This window comes from Calonectris borealis, chromosome W (assembly GCF_964195595.1).
Source record: "Calonectris borealis chromosome W, bCalBor7.hap1.2, whole genome shotgun sequence".
In the NCBI taxonomy this organism is placed as follows: Eukaryota; Metazoa; Chordata; class Aves; order Procellariiformes; family Procellariidae; genus Calonectris; species Calonectris borealis.
Genome location: NC_134351.1, coordinates 15828226 through 15847568, shown reverse-complemented (window position 1 = coordinate 15847568; position 19343 = coordinate 15828226). Strand labels below are relative to the sequence as shown.

The 19343-nt window shown below is 44.6% G+C and overlaps 1 pseudogene; it reads right to left on the bottom strand.

Moving 5' to 3' along the window:
• Positions 1-7139: 7139 nt before the first annotated feature.
• Positions 7140-12302, bottom strand: LOC142075006 (uncharacterized; annotated as a pseudogene).
• Positions 12303-19343: the final 7041 nt, after the last annotated feature.

The following is a 19343-nucleotide window of genomic DNA, read 5'->3' as shown; positions in this document are numbered from 1 at the left end:
GTGTCCTTATTCACCACAACCAGGCAAGGTGGACAGCTGTTTAATTTCCTGCGTCTCCAAGGCAGCTCTACCAAAAGCCCACCAGTACCCTTTTGGGTCCTTGAAATACCCTCTCCTGAGGTAGTCTATGCCAAGGATGCACGGAGCCTCTGGGCCAGTCACAATGGGGTGCTTCTGCCACTCATTCCCGGTTAGGCTCACTTCAGCCTCCAATACAGTTAACTCTTGGGATCCCCCTGTCAATCCATAAATACGAATGGGTTCTGCCCCTTTACAGCTTGATGGCATCAGGGTACACTGTGCACCGGTGTCTACGAGAGCGTTATACTCCTGTGGGTCTGATGTGCCAGGCCATCGAATCCACACAGTCCAGTAAACCCGGTTGTCCCTTTCCTCCACCTGGCCGGAGGCAGGGCCCCTCTAGTCCTGGTCATAGAATTCATTACTCACTTCTTGTAAATGCGAGTCAAGAATTTCTTCATTACAATCCAAAGATCAGCCTTTCTACTTTGTCTGGGGAACTGTTCACTGGAAACTGGACCGTCGTGAGACAGGTTTTTCCTGACAACTGGAGCAGCATTTTTCCTGGGAGAACCCCCTTTTGTGGTTGTTTTTCCTTGCAACTCACGTACCCGTGCCTCTAGGGTCAAGGTAGGTTTTCCATCCCACTGCCTCATGTCCTCTCCGTGGTCACGCAGGTAAAACCACAGGGTGCCCCGTGGTGTGTACCTTCTATATCCTCTCTCTTGAGCAGAAAAACACTGACTCCTAATGGCTGAGATACTGGTCCGTACAGGTGGAGAATAGGACATATCCTCTTTGAGTTGATGGACCTCCCGGCACAGTTTCTCCACAGCCGAGACAAGAGAGAAGGAGACAGTTCCTTCGAAATCCTGGAGTCTGCCAACCGCATCATCCACCGTTGGTGCTTCTTCCTCTTTCCAGGACAGTACTGCCAACGAACTGGCATGCAACGCTGGTGCAGTCCGTACCAACTTCCGCCACATGGGTCGCATGCACTGGGCTTCATCTGGATCTTTGGGTACTTGCTCCCTGGAAAGGGATCCCAGCTGTTTGCCTTCCTTCCCCTATAATTCCAGGCTACTGGCCCCATTATCCCAGCATCGGAGCAGCCAGGTAACAATATGCTCGCCTGGACGACAGCTGAAATCTTTCCCCATATCTCGCAGCTCACTCAGGGATAGCGATCGGGTGGTTTCCGTCTCGTTTATGAGTTCTTCCTCTTCCACCTCCCCTCCTCATGATGGCCCTGCGCTTCCATCATCCCTTTCTAAATGACCTGACTTTCGCTTCCAAGATTTTCTTTTATATATAGGGACGACTGATACCAGGAACGGTTGGTCCTCTGGTTCAGCTGTAGTGCCCATCGCGGGGGTTGGAGTAGCCGCAGCGCTCGTCGCGGGGGTTGGAGTAGCTGCAGTGCCCGTCGCGGGGGTTGGAGTAGATGCAGTGCCCGTCGTTTTGTCATCAGATCCGGAGACCTTCTCTCCCCCTTGAGGGTTCTGAATAGTGTTGAACAGGGCTCGGTAGGCATGGGCCAGGTCCCAGCACGTTGCAGTGATCTGGGTCTCTCTGGAGTTGCCAGGGTGACAGTATACGTTTTCCAAATGTTTTACTAGTTTTTCAGGATTCTGTACTTGTTCAGGGGTGAAGCTCCAAAACATTGGAGGTGACCACTGTCCTAGGCACTTGCCCATACTATCCCACACACCCTGCCACTCATAACTATCCAGCCTGGGGGCAGATCTCTGGGTGGTATTCTTAAATAGTTGTTTAACCTTAAACAAGGCCTGAAACACATTCAGGAGACATAGCAATAGGAACATGCTGGTTTGAACATCCCAAGGATATTCAAAATCCTCAAGAGCTATTGTAATCAGCTTGGAGAAGAAGGGGAAGGTGAAGGAAGGTGTCTCCCCCATAAATTGGCTCTCCCAGGAGAAGGGGTAAAAAGTGTGATTACTAATAGTTTCCAAAAGATAGCTCCCGAAGAACAGGAATGAAGGCAGTGCTGAGTACAGTCTCATGACGAATAATTTTATCATACCATAAGCCAGTGTTACACAGTATAGCAAAGCAATGACCTTAATCCATCTCCCAGGGATGACAATCCCCACATAAATACCAACAAACAGCAGTATATACAGCCAGTAAGGTGCTACATAGCACTCCAAGAACAGATCCAACAACTCTGAGAGCAAATAAACAAACATTGTGACCAGCGACTACTAAACTGATAGAATGAATGCTTATAACAATTTGTTTTAACCCGTTTGGGTCAGATGTGTCGTTATCTCAACCCTTCGAGCCCCACGTTGGGTGCCAAAAGGGACTGTCGCGGTTTAACCTGGCAGGCAGCCAAAAACCACGCAGCCGCTCGCTCACTTCGCCCCCGCCCGCAGTGGGACGGGGAGAGAATCGGAAGGGTAAGAGTGAGAAAAAACTCGTGGGTTGAGTTAACGACAATTTAATGGAACAGAAAAGGAGGGGGGGAAAAAATATAATACTGATAGAATATACAAAATGAGTGATGCACAATGCATTTGCTCACCACCTGCGCTGACCGATAACCAAGTAGCGTTCGCTACTTCCTGGAACACGCCTACCATTCATATACTGAGCATGACGTCACATGGTATGGAATGCTCTGTTGGCCAGCTGGGCCAACTGTCCTGGCTATGATCCCTCCCAGCTTCTTGTGCACCTGGCAGAGCACGGAAGCTGTCCTTGACCAGCACGGTACTTAGCAACAACTGAAAACATCAGTGTGTTATCAACATTCTTCTCATACTAAATCCAAAACACAGCACTAGGAAGAAATTTAACTCTATCCCAGCCAAAACCAGGACAACACTATTGAACAGGTTATCCATGAATGTGAAACATGCACTGCAATCAAGCAAGCCAAGCGAGTAAAACCTCTCTGGTATGGAGGACGATGGCTGAAATATAAACATGGGGAGGCCTGGCAGATTGATTATATCACACTCTCACAAACCCACCAAGGCAAGCGCTATGTGCTCACCATGGTGGAAGCAACCACAGGATGGCTGGAAACATATCCTGTGCCCCATGCCACCTCCCGGAACACCATCCTGGGCCTTGAAAAGCAAGTCCTATGGCGACATGGCACCCCAGAAAGAATTGAGTCAGACAACGGGACTCATTTCCGAAACACCCTCATAGACACCTGGGCCAAAGAGCATGGCATTGAGTGGGTCTATCACATCCCCTACCATGCACCAGCCTCTGGGAAAATTGAATGATAATACGGACTGCTAAAGACTACACTGAGAGCAATGGGTGGTGGGACATTCAAGCATTGGGATACACATTTAGCAAAAGCCACCTGGTTAATCAACACCAGGGGATCTTTCAATCGAGCTGGCCCTGCCCAATCAAAACTTTTGTGTACTGTAGATGGGGAAAAAGTCCCTGTCATGCACATAAGGAATATGCTGGGGAAGACAGTCTGGGTTACTCCTGCCTCTGGCAAGGGAAAACCCATCCGTGGGATTGCTTTTGCTCAAGGACCTGGGTGCACTTGGTGGGTAATGCGAAAAGATGGGGAAGTCCGGTGTGTACCTCAAGGGGATTTGATTTTGGGTGAAAATAGCCAATGAACTGAATTGTATGATGTTAATTGCTATATAATACTGTATGTCATCACTTCTATGGTTGCTATCAACAGTATTGCAGTAAGAATCACACAGATGAACGAAGAATGAACTCTGATGAAACTGAGCAACGTGCAACGATGATAGAACCGGACGAGCGCAGCAATAATGGAACCAGACCTGGCTTCAGGATGCAACAATCCAACACCACACACCATCTCTCCAGCCCTGAAAGACTGTTATGACAGATGGAGCCCAAAGTCATGGACTAAAAGAACTCAATGGACATTTTAGAGGGATGGCCCATAGACTAAGGGAATGATATCTGTGTGTATATACATGAAAAGACAAGAAAGGTGGTGGTGATTAATTGGAATGCATTGGAAAATGTGAGACCTAGGCATGACATAAATGGTATAGAATAAGGAGTGGATACTGTCCTGGTTTCAGCTGGAATAGAGTTAAATTTCTTCCTAGTGCTGTGTTTTGCATTTAGGATGAGAAGAATGTTGATAACACACTGATGTTTTTAGCTGTTGCGAAGTACCCTGCTAGTCAAGGACTTTTCAGCTTCCCATGCTCTGCCAGGTGTACAAGATGCTTGGAGGGAGCATAGCCAGGACAGCCAGCCCAGCTGGCCAACGGGGTGTTCCATACCATATGACATCATGGTCAGTATGTAAATAGGGGGCGTAATCCAGGAAACAGCGATCGCTGCTTGGTTATCGGTTGTCGGGTGGTGACAATTGCATTGTGCATCACTCATTTTGTATATTCTATTTTTTTTTCCCTTCCTTTTCTGTTCTATTAAACTGTCTTTATCTCAATCCACGAATTTTACTTTTTTTTTTCCCTGATTCTCTCCCCCTTCCCATTTGGTGGTGGCGGGAAGGAGCAAGCGGCTGTGTGGTGTTTGGCTGCCTGCCGGGTTAAACCACAACACGATGGGAAGTAGTACATGAATTCCTTGTTTTGCTTTGCTTGCGTGCTGTGGTGGTGCATTCCTCCCCCCCTCTTTTCCTCTGGGCTACGATACGATCTCAGAACCTTCTGTTAAGCTTTAGCCATTGTATATGAGTTGGGCGGTTAAGCGTCCCTTGGCCGTACCAAGCACTCTTGCATGGCTAAGGTGGGGAACAACACTGATCGTACCAAGGACACTAGCTACATGATCAAGGTAGGGAACAGAAACAAGAGATAATTCATCATCTCTGAGAGCTCTGAAGCTTTCCCTACCTGGATCATAGCTCAAGTGGAACAATACCATTGTTACCGTGAAACAATACCATAATTACTACCCTGGACCACCTCGGATAGTAGCCAAAGTGGAAATTTACTGATGACTAAAGCCAATCATCTTGCAAACCTATAAACAGCGGTACCAAGTGAGGCCCTTTGAGCTCTCCTGGACCGCAGCGGGCTGCATCCAGAACCTCCCTCTGAGTGGGACGCTTCTCAGAGTCCGCAAACTCGAATTTGCGATACTCGGAGGGTCACCGGGATTTGGGCTGAAACACTCCTCGGGGCTCAACCCTTCGCCCGTTGGGAAATGCCAAAGCATTTAACGTGAGTATTTCACGGGACTCAAGGGGAATTTTTAACAGGTATACCTTTATAAATTAACTAACTCTAGGCCTTTCATTTAGCTTTGGTACCATATTCATATGCATATATATACGTATTGATTGATCTAGATCTTTTTGCATGCTTATCTGTACAGTTACTAACAAGTATAATCTGTAGTTAAGTTGTTTTAGTATTTGTGGTATCTTAACTAATTCTTTGTATAGCTGTCAAATTGATTAATGCTTAAGTATTGTTGGACTCTAAGTTGCTGCTAAACACCCTTAACCCTTTAGTCATAAACTGTTGCCCAGGTCTGACACTAAGGGTAGATCCAGCCGCACCTAGGCTCCTCTCTGAGAAGGAGTTTAGAAAGCAAGGGGGTCTACTCTGAACCTTGTGACTCAACGGGAGGGTTTTCTTATCCCTTTTTGTATTAGACACAAACCGTTGTCCAAGTCTGAGACTAAGATTGGGTCCAGTCGGATCTTTTCTGAACCTCATGACTCAACGGGAGGGTCTCCCCTTACCCTTTTATCCTCAATCTCTATACAAATCATTCCAACACAATTCTGATACGATTTTCCCCCGTGTAACTTAATCCATGTAATAAGTAATAGAGTGAACCTTGCCATCAAATTCTGTTAAGTCACGTTTCTATAAATTTCTATTAAAATCACCCTTTGCCAATATCTTTGCCAGTGATTCTTTACGCGGCCCTAAAACCACTCATTCGTGACACGTGCGTGTCTTTTGCTTTACTTATTAAACTGTCTTTATCTCAACCCACGAGTTTTCTCACTTTTACCCTTCCGATTCTCTCCCCCATCCCACCGGGGGGAGTGAGTGAGCGGCTGTGTGGTGCTTAGTTGCTGGCTGGGGTTAAACCACGACACACTGCTTGATATTAGTTATTACATATACATATATATACATATATTTTTACAGCGTAAAAAAGGAAGAGGCAAACTCCAGTACTTCAGGCACATAGTGGATGCAACAGCTTTGGCTGTGCTACAGTAATTACCGTGAATGGTAGACAAGATGAATACGAAGTACTTGATAAGAAAAAACATCAAGCAGTGCATTTTTTTTAGCAAGGTTTCCTATGGAATTGAGTCTCGTATGATCTAGGGGCCTGCTCTGGGTGCATCTGTCTCTCCTTCTCAGTAACTTCCTAACTTCATGACCATTTTCAATCTCACCTGGCTGGAGGGAGAAGGCTTCAGAGATTATGTCTCTAGAGGCTTTGTGAAAATAAACAGTGCTGTCTTCTCCCACCCTTTTTTTACTCAGGAAGCACTTGTATATGAGGCTCTTGGGCAGGAGAAGAGGTGGAGGAATGGATAAAATAGGAGAAGGTACGGAGAGGAGAGGAGACCTGGCTGTTAGCAAGGCCAGAGATATATGGTGGCTCCCTGAGAGCAGAGTATGAAACACATTTTTGGCATCTGTAGAGCAGAGGAGGTTTAGGAGAGGATGGGAAATGAGGATGATTTAATGAACCTTAGACCAGCGTCTCTTTCAGACTGAATCACTGCCTCTTTGCCTCTGACCTGTTTTGGCTTGGAGTTCGTTACTGCTTGGTCAGACCAGGTGAAGGAATGGCAAGCCTGAAAACTTACCTACTTTATCCAACTCCATCCGCTTGCTTAAGAAAAGATACTACTTCTCCCTTCATAAATGTTCATATTCCATCTTTAGACCAACCACAGCACTGCTGTTAAATTGTTGTCATCTTCTGTTTCATATGCCATATGCTACCTTATGCTCTCAATGTGTTTTCGAATACTGTCAGATAGTTGACCTGGGTTGAATTCAGTCTGTAATCTGGAGATAAGAAGATCTGTCTCCCACATAGAATCATAGAATCATTAAGGTTGGAAAAGACCTCTAAGATCATCCAGTCCAACCGTCAACCCAACACCACCATGCCCACTACACCATGTCCCTAAGGGCCTCATCTACACGTCTTTCAAATACCTCCAGGGATGGTGACTCCACCACTTCCCTGGGCAGCCTGTTCCAAGGCCTGACCACTCTTTCAGTAAAGAAATTTCTCCTAATGTCCAGCCTAAACCTCCCTTGGTGCAACTTGAGGCCATTTCCTCTCGTCCTATCGCTAGTTACTTGGGAAAAGAGACCGACACCCACCTCACTACAACCGCCTTTCAGGTAGTTGTAGAGCGTGATGAGGTCTCCCCTCAGCCTCCTCTTCTCCAGGCTAAACAACCCCAGTTCCCTCAGCCGCTCCTCATAAGACTTGTGCTCCAGGCCCTTCACCAGCTTCGTTGCCCTTCTCTGGACATGCTCCAGCACCTCCATATCCTTCTTGTAGTGAGGGGCCCAAAACGGAACACAGTGTTCGAGGTGCGGCCTCACCGGTGCCGAGTACAGGGGCATGATCACCTCCCTACTCCTGCTGGCCACACTATTTCTGATACAGGCCAGGATGCCGTTGGCCTTCTTGGCCACCTGAGCACACTGCTGGCTCACGTTCAGCCGGCTGTCAACCAGCACCCCCAGGTCCTTTTCCTCTGGGCAGCTTTCCAGCCACTCTTCCCCAAGCCTGTAGTGTTGCCTGGGGTTGTTGTGGCCCAAGTGCAGGACCCGGCACTTGGCCTTGTTGAACCTCATACAGTTGGCCTCAGCCCATCGATCCAGCCTGTCCAGGTCCCTCTGCAGAGCCTTCCTACCCTCGAGCAGATCAACACTCCCGCCCAGCTTGGTGTCGTCTGCAAACTTACTGAGGGAGCACTCGATCCCCTCGTCCAGATCATTGATAAAGATATTGAACAGGACCGGCCCCAATACTGAGCCCTGGGGAACACCGCTCGTGACCGGTCGCCAACTGGATTTAACTCCGTTGACCACAACTCTCTGGGCTCGACCGTCCAGCCAGTGTTTTACCCAGCAAAGAGTGTACCTGTCTAGGCCGTGAGCCGCCAGCTTCTCTAGAAGAATGCTGTGGGAGACAGTGTCAAAGGCTTTACTGAAGTCCAGGTAGACCACATCCACAGCCTTTCCCTCATCCACTAGGCGGGTCACCTGGTCATAGAAGGAGATCAGGTTGGTCAAGCAGGACCTGCCTTCCATGAACCCGTGCTGGCTGGGCCTGATCCCCTGGTTGTCCCCCACATGGCTCGTGAGCGCCCTCAAAACGAACCACTCCATGATCTTCCCTGGCACCGAGGTCAGGCTGACCGGCCTGTAGTTCCCCGGATCCTCCTTCCGGTCCTTCTTATAGATGGGCATCACATTGGCGAGCCTCCAGTTGTCCGGGACTTCCCCAGTTAACCAGGACTGCTGGTAAATGATGGAGAGCGGCTCTGCAAGGTCCTCTGCCAGCTCCCTCAGTACCCTCGGGTGGATGTTTAATGTAGCCCATTAAACTATCTAGGAAGGTTTCAGATACAAGTATTTAGTGGAACAGGCTTCTTAAATACCTCTGTGCTGTGGACAAGGAAACATGACTCATAACTGAAACGAAGAGTATGATGCTTGTGCAAACTTTGGGGTTTTTGTTTCTGGATTGTTATATTGCTGGTTTTTCTTTAAAACTCTTTGTCTCTTCATATCTTCCTTCATGAGATGTATTTGTCCCAGACATTGCTGGAGAGATGCAAATGCCCGTGCAGAGATGGGGCGGTTCTGAGAGGGAAGAATTGGGGCTGTGAAGAAGACACTGCTGTTGCCACCCCAGGGAGCTCCTGCCTGGTGTTAAGGAGATCTTGTCAAATGTATTCTGTTCCCAAACAAAGCTTGTTGATGTTTATGCTTGCTATTGTGTTTATAAGGTTTGTGATTCTGATGCTAACTTATATGTATACACTGATGTCCACCACTGACTTTATTGGTAGTTACGTTTGGTCCAGATTGTTTGCAGATTAGGGGCAAACTCCTGCACTGGAAGGACGTTGCCATCACCTTCAATGGAACTTCACCACAGATAAGTGACCATCAAAATACATTGAAAGCCCTGAGAACCTTGTTAAAAATCCTAAAATACCATTATGTTTGTCAAGTAGAATCAGGTCTGGTTAATCACACCCTATTTGCAAACATCCAAATTTATCAGTTTAAAAAAATATGTCAAATCTTGTTCACATGTCCTATTAAACCAGTTTCTGCTTTAATCTGCGGGATGCTCAGACAATGCCAATAAACCAAGCATGATTAATCAGCTCTGACTGTTCTGATCTGGCAAGCACCTTAATTTGGAGGCTGATTACTCAGCTATCCATAGAATATTCATGGATCCTACAAGATATTTAGCTCTCCCTCTATACTTGCCAGAGATTTCCACTGTAATTATAGGACCTGTTGCCTGGCACATATAGAAGAATAATATTAGCCTTTCTATATGTTTTTAGGAGTAATAGAGCAGAATCAAATTATGATCTATATTCAAACAAGCTTTTCAAAACTTATGCATACTGTTTGTTGTTTCTTCAAGTGTGTGGGAGATTCCCTCTCTTAGGGATGGCTGCTATGAGCCATATGTGGGGGACAGCTCTAAATATTCCTCTTGTCGAGGATGTCGAGGATGCTCACTCGATGATCAAAGGCATTTGTGGTTAACTTCTTTTCTTGACAGGTTTTAACCAGCATCAAAGCTGGTTCACTCTTTAGCCTCTCTCTAACTTGCTTGGATTAAAATGCTGGCATGGTGTGTGCGTAGGTGATGCTTTTGCAGAGACCCACAGCCAGGCAGGTGAGGGCCTGGGCTGGGAGAGGAGGGGGCTGCTGCAGGAAAAGCCATGACACAGTCACATCCAGCTGAGCTTCACGTGTAAAAGCGATCCCATCTAAGCCACCGGGACAACTCGTATATTTAAAGATATGTGTGGCAGAGGAATTTCCTAGGGGTTAGGACTTCGTGGTTTTAGTCTGATACGTGCTACAAAACCACCAGAGTCAATTAAAAGATCCCTGCTGCCTCCCACTTTGCAAATATATTCAGATGTGTGCTTTTCAACCATCAGCATTTTTATAAGAAATGGAGCAGTAACTTAAATTTTTCTTGTTGTTTTGTCTTTTGTTGTATTTTTTTTCTGTTGAGAACTAGATTGTTAAAGGTTTAGCATTAGCAGATTAAGCTATTTGAGTGCAAATAAACAAAATCTTTATATACAGAATCTTTCTCAGTGGTAAAACACACTTTTTTCTTACTCATATTACTCCAGAGAGCCTGAATTCAGGAACTTTAGGTTTTGCCCAGAACTTGCTATGCCAATTCCCTGTTGACCAGGCTATACCATTACAGACAGAAGGGCAAATGATCACAAGATTATTATCTACTGTTTTGAAATACTATTTTTAAATGAAAGGAAGTTTGTTACATTGATACAGACATATGAGCAAGCAGCCTCCCATCCCCAAACTGTGTCGTGCTTGATTTTTCTCAACATTTACAGAAGGTAAAATTACTAGGTTTTGTATTTCAGTGTTTTTCTTCCATTGAAGACAACGGAACAAACTTCCATGAATTTTGTGGGAGCATGATTTGGCCCCTACTGACTTTATTTCTCTCTTTTCTCACCTGTTTCTCTTGCACAGCAGGCAACATTATAGCTTCCATACAAAGGATGCAGCCTGAAAAATAGCACCTTGACTAACGAAGGAGAATGATTTAAAAATTAATGGAGACAACTATTACTTTTCTGTACATACTGTACTGTATACAGCTCTAAAAATTATAGTTCCCATTATTTTAACACACCAAAGCCTTTTTTTCTTAAAGGTGCTACTTTCCAATTACTGTTCTTGTTAATAATTTAACAATTTAAGAAAACGCTGTAAAAGTAATTTACTTCATTGAGTCTGTTTCTCTGCAGAGAAACAGTTTTTGGGTTTTTTGGGGCTTTTTTTTTTTTTCCCTAACTTTGAAGAGTGGAAAAGGGAACATTTCCTCAGATTATGCAGATTTCTTATAGAATCTGTCTTAAGAATTTATGGCTGAAAATACTGAAACATGTCACTTAGGGATTATATAACAGAGGAAAAGGAAGGATCAGAGAACATCCCCCAGAAATGCGCTCCCTGAATTTCTTTCCTGTTCCTCTGTGTCAACCTGGAGAGGCTGTAAGATGAGGGAAAGATGTCCTGTTTAGCCAATGCCATGTTAAACTGCCTCTGCATTTGCTGCTAAGGGGCATTTCAAATGAGGTTATTTGGCCTGAAGAGTAATCTGATGGTAAAAAGACCTTTTTTCCATAGTACAGACATGTGTCCAAGTAACTAACTGTGGTTGATACTGCACCCTCCCTTGGGGCTGACTGACTAGCTGCAGCGTTCACCAGATCCCTGCTTTGTCTCCATAGGATTTTACGTAGCGGTTCTGTGTAAAATTATACCGTTTCTGGGAAAACTACATGATCTATGTCTCTTTCAGCCACCACCCCATGTTTTTAAGGAATAGGGTCATTTTTCCTGCTGCTGAAGCTCTCTTTTGCTGTCTCCTCTCTACACTCTATCTTTTTTTATTCCCAGCTTTCTCCTTCTCCCATCCTGCACCACTTAACCTTTTGTCTGCTCCTGAAGGTGCCACCCATCATTTTAATTCAGAAGTTAATGGCTTTGCATCTGCCTGCAGGGTCGTAGCCTAATCCTGCCTCAGGTCCTCCCAGAAAGCTGGCCGTGGGGTGCTGGAGCATTACTTCTCTCTGTGCTGTTGGTCCCACCCACAAAACTCTGGAATTAGGCTCCTGTCGTCACTGAACCTGCTGCTGCTCTCACTTCAAAACTCAGGGTGAGGCTGCAAGCTTTTTTGTGTCGTGCCATTGCTGTTAATGCATTGGTTGAAAATGTGAAAACTCTCAGGCCAGTATGTTCAACCCAGACAGCCTGATCCTGTATTGCAGCAGCTCAGGAAAAGCCTCGTTCCAGCAGACTGGCTAACTGAGACTTCAGCTGAAATCAGGTCTCTTTCCTCTGCTCATTTTCTTTGCATCTTCTTTCACTGTTCAATCTGAAAATACTTCTCTGCCTATCCTTATACTTCTAACTTTTCTCTCCCCATGCTGCTTGACTGCTGAATCCTCCAAGCATTGCCCACCTGTGCAGACTGTCCAGAGAGGGCATAGCCTCCTCCGGCATCATTGCCGCCCAGCAATCCACCACCAGCTGCTGTGTGGTTTTGGCAGAGCAACTCTGCAGTAAGGACCTTCACTGGAGGGTTTGTGGCTCTGCTGCGGTTGCAGTTGTGCCCACGGCTATGGGAAAACAAGTGCTTGGACGACAATGCCGAGGTTTGGGGTCATGGGTGAGGCCACCCTGTCTCTGCAGCCCCACGGCGTGTAACACCCATCCCGCATCGCAACCACGCGGTCCCCTCCTGTGTGGCATGAGAGGCCCCCTCAGTGAGGGCAAAGCCGAAACCCAGTGGCAATGAGCTATATGTGCAGTACTGCACGCTGAGGGCTCAGTCCTGCACCCAGCAAAGTCAACAATAAAACTACTGGTAATTGGGTCAGGCTCTCAATGGATGGTAAGAGACAGAAAGTGCATAACTATTATGTTATGCTTTGGAAATCAAAATAAAATCACTTTCTGACAATGACGGTTATTTTATGTCTGTTGTGGTTTAAACTGGCAGGCAGCCAAATACCAGGCAGCCACTCGCTTACTCCCCCCACCCCCAGCGGGACGGGGAGAGAATCGGAAGGGCAAGAGTGAGAAAAACTCCTGGGTTGAGATAAAGACAGTTTTAAGGAGTATCAGGGAGTGTGAGAGGGAGATAGATTGGTGGAGCCGCACCCTACAGATCCAACAACTCTGAGAGCAAATAAACCAACATTGTGAACATCGAGTACTAAACTGATATAATGAATGCTTATAACAAATTTGTTTTAACCCATTCGGGTCAGATGTGTCGTTATCTCAACCCTTTGAGCCCCACATTGGGCGCCAAAAAGGACTGTCGTGGTTTAACCTGGCAGGCAGCCAAATACCACGCAGCCGCTCACTCACTCCCCCCACCCCCCCAGTCAGACAGGGAGAGAATCGGAAGGGTAAGAGTGAGAAAAACTCATGGGTTGAGATAAAGACAGTTTAATAGAACAGAAAAAGGGAAAATAATAATGATAATGATAAAATATACAAAATGAGTGATGCACAATGCAATTGCTCACTACCCGCGCTGACCGATAACCAAGTAGCGATCGGTACTTCCTGGATCACGCCTACCATTCATATGCAGAACATGACGTCACATGGTATGGAATACCCCCGTTAGCCAACTGGGCTGGCTGTCCTGATTATGTTCCCTCCCATCTTGTGTACCTAGCTCAGTCAGTAGGCATGGGAGCTGTCCTTGGACTAGGAGGGCACTTAGCAACAACTGAAAACATCAGTGTGTTATCAACATTCTCCTCATACTAAATCCAAAACACAGCACTAGGAAGAAATTTAACCCTATCCCAGCCGAAACCAGGACAGTGTCCTGGCTGGTCAAAGAAACCATATTAAAAATGCACAGAAAGAAATTAGGATACTGCTCCAAAAGTCTGTCTTTTGGACAGGAAATGTGGATGAAGACTATTATCTATTATGTAGAAAAACATTTTTCATGCCATATCAGATAGAAAGCTTTATTTTAAAAGGTTGAGTCAATACAGTTTTTATCAAAGGCCATTCTAGTATGTACTGTGCTTCAGCTGAGGGACTGCATAAAAACTTCCTGGGTAAGTACAGCAAAAACTTTAAAATGTCTAATAAAATGTTGAAAACCATTTAAATATTAAGTTAATGGATCCCATTTTCCTTTCAGCTGTGAAGGTTTGCATCAATAGCATTGCACTGCTGTGGTAGAGAAATAATTTGAGTTGGGTTTTTTAATAATCTATCTTATAATGGAATGGAAGCAGAATTAGTTAAAGCACAGAACCATAGGAAAACAAAATATATTTTAAGATAGTTGGGTCAGTGCCAAATTAAAGGTAATGGGAATTTTTTTGATCCTCCCGAGGGGTGTCTCATCTAAATGATTGCTGTCCTTCTCCACATCAGAAGAGCTTATGATTCATATCCATTTCCATTCTTAATCTCATACATACACTTTAATTGTTGGCTTCATAATTCATAAATAGTTGCTAATGTGAAGCTATTTCATACAACATTTAAAAAATATTTCAGCTTGTAAAAACTTTATACAAATCCCTTCACATATTGCACAGAAGCTCAACGACTTTAATACCCTAAGGAAATCTGTGACTATAAAAAGTTCTTAAATTTATTCTTAGATGGGATTTTCCAAAACATCTAAGTTGTCAGGGAACGCATATTCCATTGACTCTGAAATGACGAGCACGCGTTAGAAAATTCCATTTCTTGCCAAGAAAAGTTTTAAATGGCGGTCTAAAAGCTATCTACATGCCCAAAGAAATACAACCCCAAATTTCTCTACTCTGGTATCTGTAATTTAGCAGTGAAATCACAGAAATCTCATTCTTGCTATAATGCATTTAGAGTAAATATGGAAAATAAGCATATTTGTCGCAGAGTGAATCCGGTAATTTGAAAAATAATAGTAAGCTACTTGGCCTACGGGAAAAAATGTTCAGTTTATTAGCAAACATTTCAGTTCTGACAAAATGCTGATTTCTCATTTGTTTCTAATAATATTTTTCCTCTGTGTTTAAAATGGGGGAGGTGTTGGGGTTTTTTTGTTCTTTGACTTGCCAGCACATACCTAGTAAAAAAACAATCTAAGAAAATTCAAATTAACATCCCTTAAATAGCTTATTTATAAATAGAAATAGAAATAATATAAATAGAAATAAATAATATACATATACATATACAAACTGGCTGACCCCAGGCTGGCCAGGATCAGAGATTAACATCACAGCATTGGTGAAGAGCAGCAATGAGGTGGTTCCAAGAAATATGGAAGAAATGAGGGGCAAAATCATTTCTCACCCACCTTTTCACCTGCTGTGATTTCTGTGGTGGCTGGGAACTCGTGAGAGCCTACAGGGACCATTACAGTTCCCTGAACAGTATTTGCAATAATGCATTTGACACAGGACCATGTTTTGGGTAACATCTATATGAAATGCAGATTTGTGTACAACACTGAATGCCACCAATGAGCAAAGAATTGTCTCCAGGTTTCATTTTCTTTCCACTCTTTCCCATTGTAAGAGGCTGTTAGCGATAGGTATACACCAGCTCCTGCGTCAAAATGATGTGTATGCGAAGGGTGTTGGTTGTAGTACTGCTTGCTCAGGTGTGCAGGGTCACATCAAAACAAGCAAATGCTGGAGAGCTACATGGAGCATATGGGAACATCTAGGACCTGGAGCAAAGCACCTTCACATCTTCATGTCTGTCATGTAGGACTTTGCTTCAGTATTTCTGCATCTTGTCCCAGAAATGACCAGGAAAAATTCAGGAAGGACCCCACTGAAATTAACTTCTAAATCGTACTGACTTCGGTGGGAGTCAAGTTAGACTGAAGTGCAAAGAGGCAGAAAAGCACACAGTGGTGATTTCTCATGTTTCTATAAAGTGTTGGACCCAAAGCTTGGGGAACTCAGTACTTTGGGCTGAGCTGAGCACTCCCAATTCCTATTCCCAATTTGGAGCTGGGAGGGGGTCTCTCCAGAGCAGGTCCTCTCTTGCTGGGCAATTACAGCCCGATTGAAACTTCAACGTAGGGCCTGAAAAAAGATGTTCAGGGTCTGTTATAACAATCTACATCTATAGAAATGTGAAATGGAAAGGTAATTAGTTTGGGTGGAAGCAGCCACTGATGGATTATACTGAAAATTCGTCGCTGGTTCCTGTGAATGGAACCAAAACTAATGGAGAAAGTTCAGGTCTGTTAATGGAGATGGCTCTTTCCACATGGACCTTGTACCCCTGTTATGGGAATGGTACTGGTTCATTTCCAGGACTTTCTTTTTCATTCTTGGAACTACTTCCTAGCACTCTTCCTAACTTCTTTTGCATTCATGCACCAAACATAGGTAAAAAAGAAGCATTACAGTCTATTGAGTACATTATATGAGTTTTAAGAATTATCTACTGTATTTACACAGTTGACCTGTGTGAATATAAAAGCATGGCTCTGGCTATGGTCTGCTGGATAAATAAATGTCAATGTTTGTATGTTTTTGAAAGAGATTTATTCTGGCCCTCTGCTAAATTTTATGCTAGTTAAGAGGAATATTATACAAGAAAAATCTTCCATATCTTTAAAGTACGAGCATAGATGATCTTTAAAAAACTGTTCCTGCCATTAAACTAGGAAATCGAAAGATGATATTGTAGCTTGGTGGTCTAAGCAAACTTCTGGGAGTTGGGCAGCTCTGAAGCTTCTGCTTTTGGATGTGGCCAGGATGCTTTTGTGGTCCTTGGTTTTAGCTACCCCAAAAATCCTCCACTGGTTTCACTACACTGTCATTAGGCCCCTAGTGCAACTGCACTGCACTTGTGTAAGATTGACCACTTTTTACACAGGATAGCACATTTAGAGGAAAACTCATGCTTTTTTATTTTGGTAACTGGCTCTCCACTCAGTCAGCAGGCTGGTCTGACACACTTCTCAACAATTTGATTGCGAAATCTGATGAAAGAGAGGCAGTGGGGACATATGTCAGAGGCAGGGAAGGCAAGAGGGACTACCTCCTTCACTTACTACATGCATTTAGATCACCAGAGCACTTTTAAGGTGTCCCAATCTCCTGCTTTTAGATTTGTCACATTTGTTGACAGAAGGAATAGCTTGATTTTAACCAGTCATGTAAAAGTCATGCTAACTCAAGTCAACTGATGTAAAATTCAAATAAAAGGTTTTATTTCCAATTTCCAAAATAGTCAGCATGGGTTTAAAAAAGGTAATGCTGGAGAAATGAAAGAAAACTACCCCTAGTTTGCATACCCCCAAGATCAAATCTCAGAGGTCTCCCTTATTCTAACTATTCAGGAGATAGTTGATGCTCCTCCTGATGACAGTCCTTAGAGCATTTTAGAACGAGGGATGAATCTCCCCTCAACACTGGTGATTCACCATCTGTGTTTCACTGTCAATTATCCACTGAAACTTTAATTCAATATCAGTTTGTACATTAACAGCCTGACACAAACATCTAGATAGAGTGTGTTCATTTTACTCATTACTGGCTTTTGATTGAAGCCAGACATGATGGTGGTCCACAGTTCTGTGTGATAATAAGTTTGGGGTGATTGAGATGCAGCAGAAGGGAAATGGCAGATCTGGGGCTGAGAGACAAACAGCCTGGGGGCAGCAGGACTGTGTGGTTAACACAGTGACTCAAACGAGCCTGCTTTAACTAGGCAGACTGCATGCTGACTTTGGGGTGCATGACGAAGCTGAGAGGTGGTGTGGTTTGGGAAGCTGGCTCAGGTGCCCTGTATTGCGCGGGTGCCAGATTGCACCGATCTGTCCATCTAGATGCTGACAATTAAGTACTGCTGCTGCAAAAGGTCTCTGTGTGAGGTCTGCAAGAGCCCTTTCCCTGGGATCGCTTCCTACCAGTGTTCTCATTGGGATTATCCCTGTTTCCAGCAGCTCTCTGCAAAATGTAAGAGCTGATGCTCAGTGACAAGCATCTGACCAGAAATACAGGACCTCATAGCAAATCCTCCCAGCCCTGTTTTGTAGAAACCAGTGAGGTAGGCAAACATTCAGCCCCTCTAAAACCTCCTCATGGGCCTGAGTATGTGCTTTGCTGCTTCACCACAGGCACCGCACCATGCAAAATGTTGGCCAAAGTGATGTGAATGCTGTAAGAGGGTCTAAAATCCCTAAAATGACAATCTCACCTCAAGACAGTGGGCTAAATTTTACATTTTATCTCCTACAGTGGAAGTCCTTAACTTCATGGATAACCAAATGTCACACCTCCTCCAAATTGCCCATGTCTGTTGCAGATAAGGTGAAATGCAAGAGGAAAACTTCCCTGTTTAAGACACCCTGTAACCTAAGGAAAGTTGTATTGGGCTGAAAGCCAGAATTTCTAAGAGTATCTCTTCCAAAGACTGTTGCTAATATTTCCACAAGACACCACTGTCGTTACTGAGCTAGGCTTTACATTCTTCTGCCAGGGAAGAGAACCCAGGTCTCTAAAGTGACATATCTAAGTCAATTCCCTTTGCATGCCAAATTGAAATTCCCGATTACACGATCTGCAACCCCAACTCTAATCCCTAGACTGAGAATATAACCAAGGTATCCTGACACCCAACATTACACATGGCTCCCCCATAGCTGAATTACCTCCAAGATGCAGCATATGTTCTGTGGGTCTCTAAGGACTGCTCTGCGTGCTGCATAACCACCTAGGTGCTCCTCTGTGTGGTATCTATGGTGTTTCTGAAGGCTCCAAGTCCAAACCATTACTCTCATCAGATGGGGCAGAACTGCATGGGCCTTGGAAATTAAGCTATTGCCTTTTTCCCCAGAAGAATCGTCCCTAACCTGGGGTAAAACCTCTTCTTCTCCATCTCTGTATTTAGACTGAGAACTTCATTCAGCAGGGCTGTTACACCAACATCTTTCATCCAGTTCTCCTTAGCCTGGCACATCTACATGGCCAACCTGCACTCACTGGATGTTCACCAACTTCCTCTGCAGCTTCTCAGGATGAGGGGTGCTAAGCAGGGTGCTCTGCTGAGCCTTCCTGCTGGCACTGGGGTCACAGAGGTTCATTTCTTTCACTGTTCTTCAGCTGGCAGCAATTGTTTTTTAAAGTTGAAGATAAAAAAAATACAGCAGATGTAACTGTGGTGCAAAGTTTCTGCAAATACACAAGTTAGCTTCTTGAGTCATTTGCACCAGACATCACACATGGAGCTGCACATTGTTTGGGCCTGAGCACCATAAGGCACTGATGGAAGGGCCTGAATTTACATATGCCCTACTCCTCAGTGACGGAGAAGTCCGGGGTGAGTTAAACAGAGAGCGTCAGCCAAGAGACTCAGCTTTGACAATAAATTTCCTTGCTTTCATGGATCTAAAATAAATCAGACTTTACAATGTACCCCTTAATGTAACTTTAATGCAGTTTTTGTGCATTAAATCCCTTCAGGTCCAGTCCTTGTCATTAATATTGTCTATTGGCAAGCAAAGAAGGATTTTTTAGAAGAGAACCTTGCCAGCTGAGGAAAATGTTT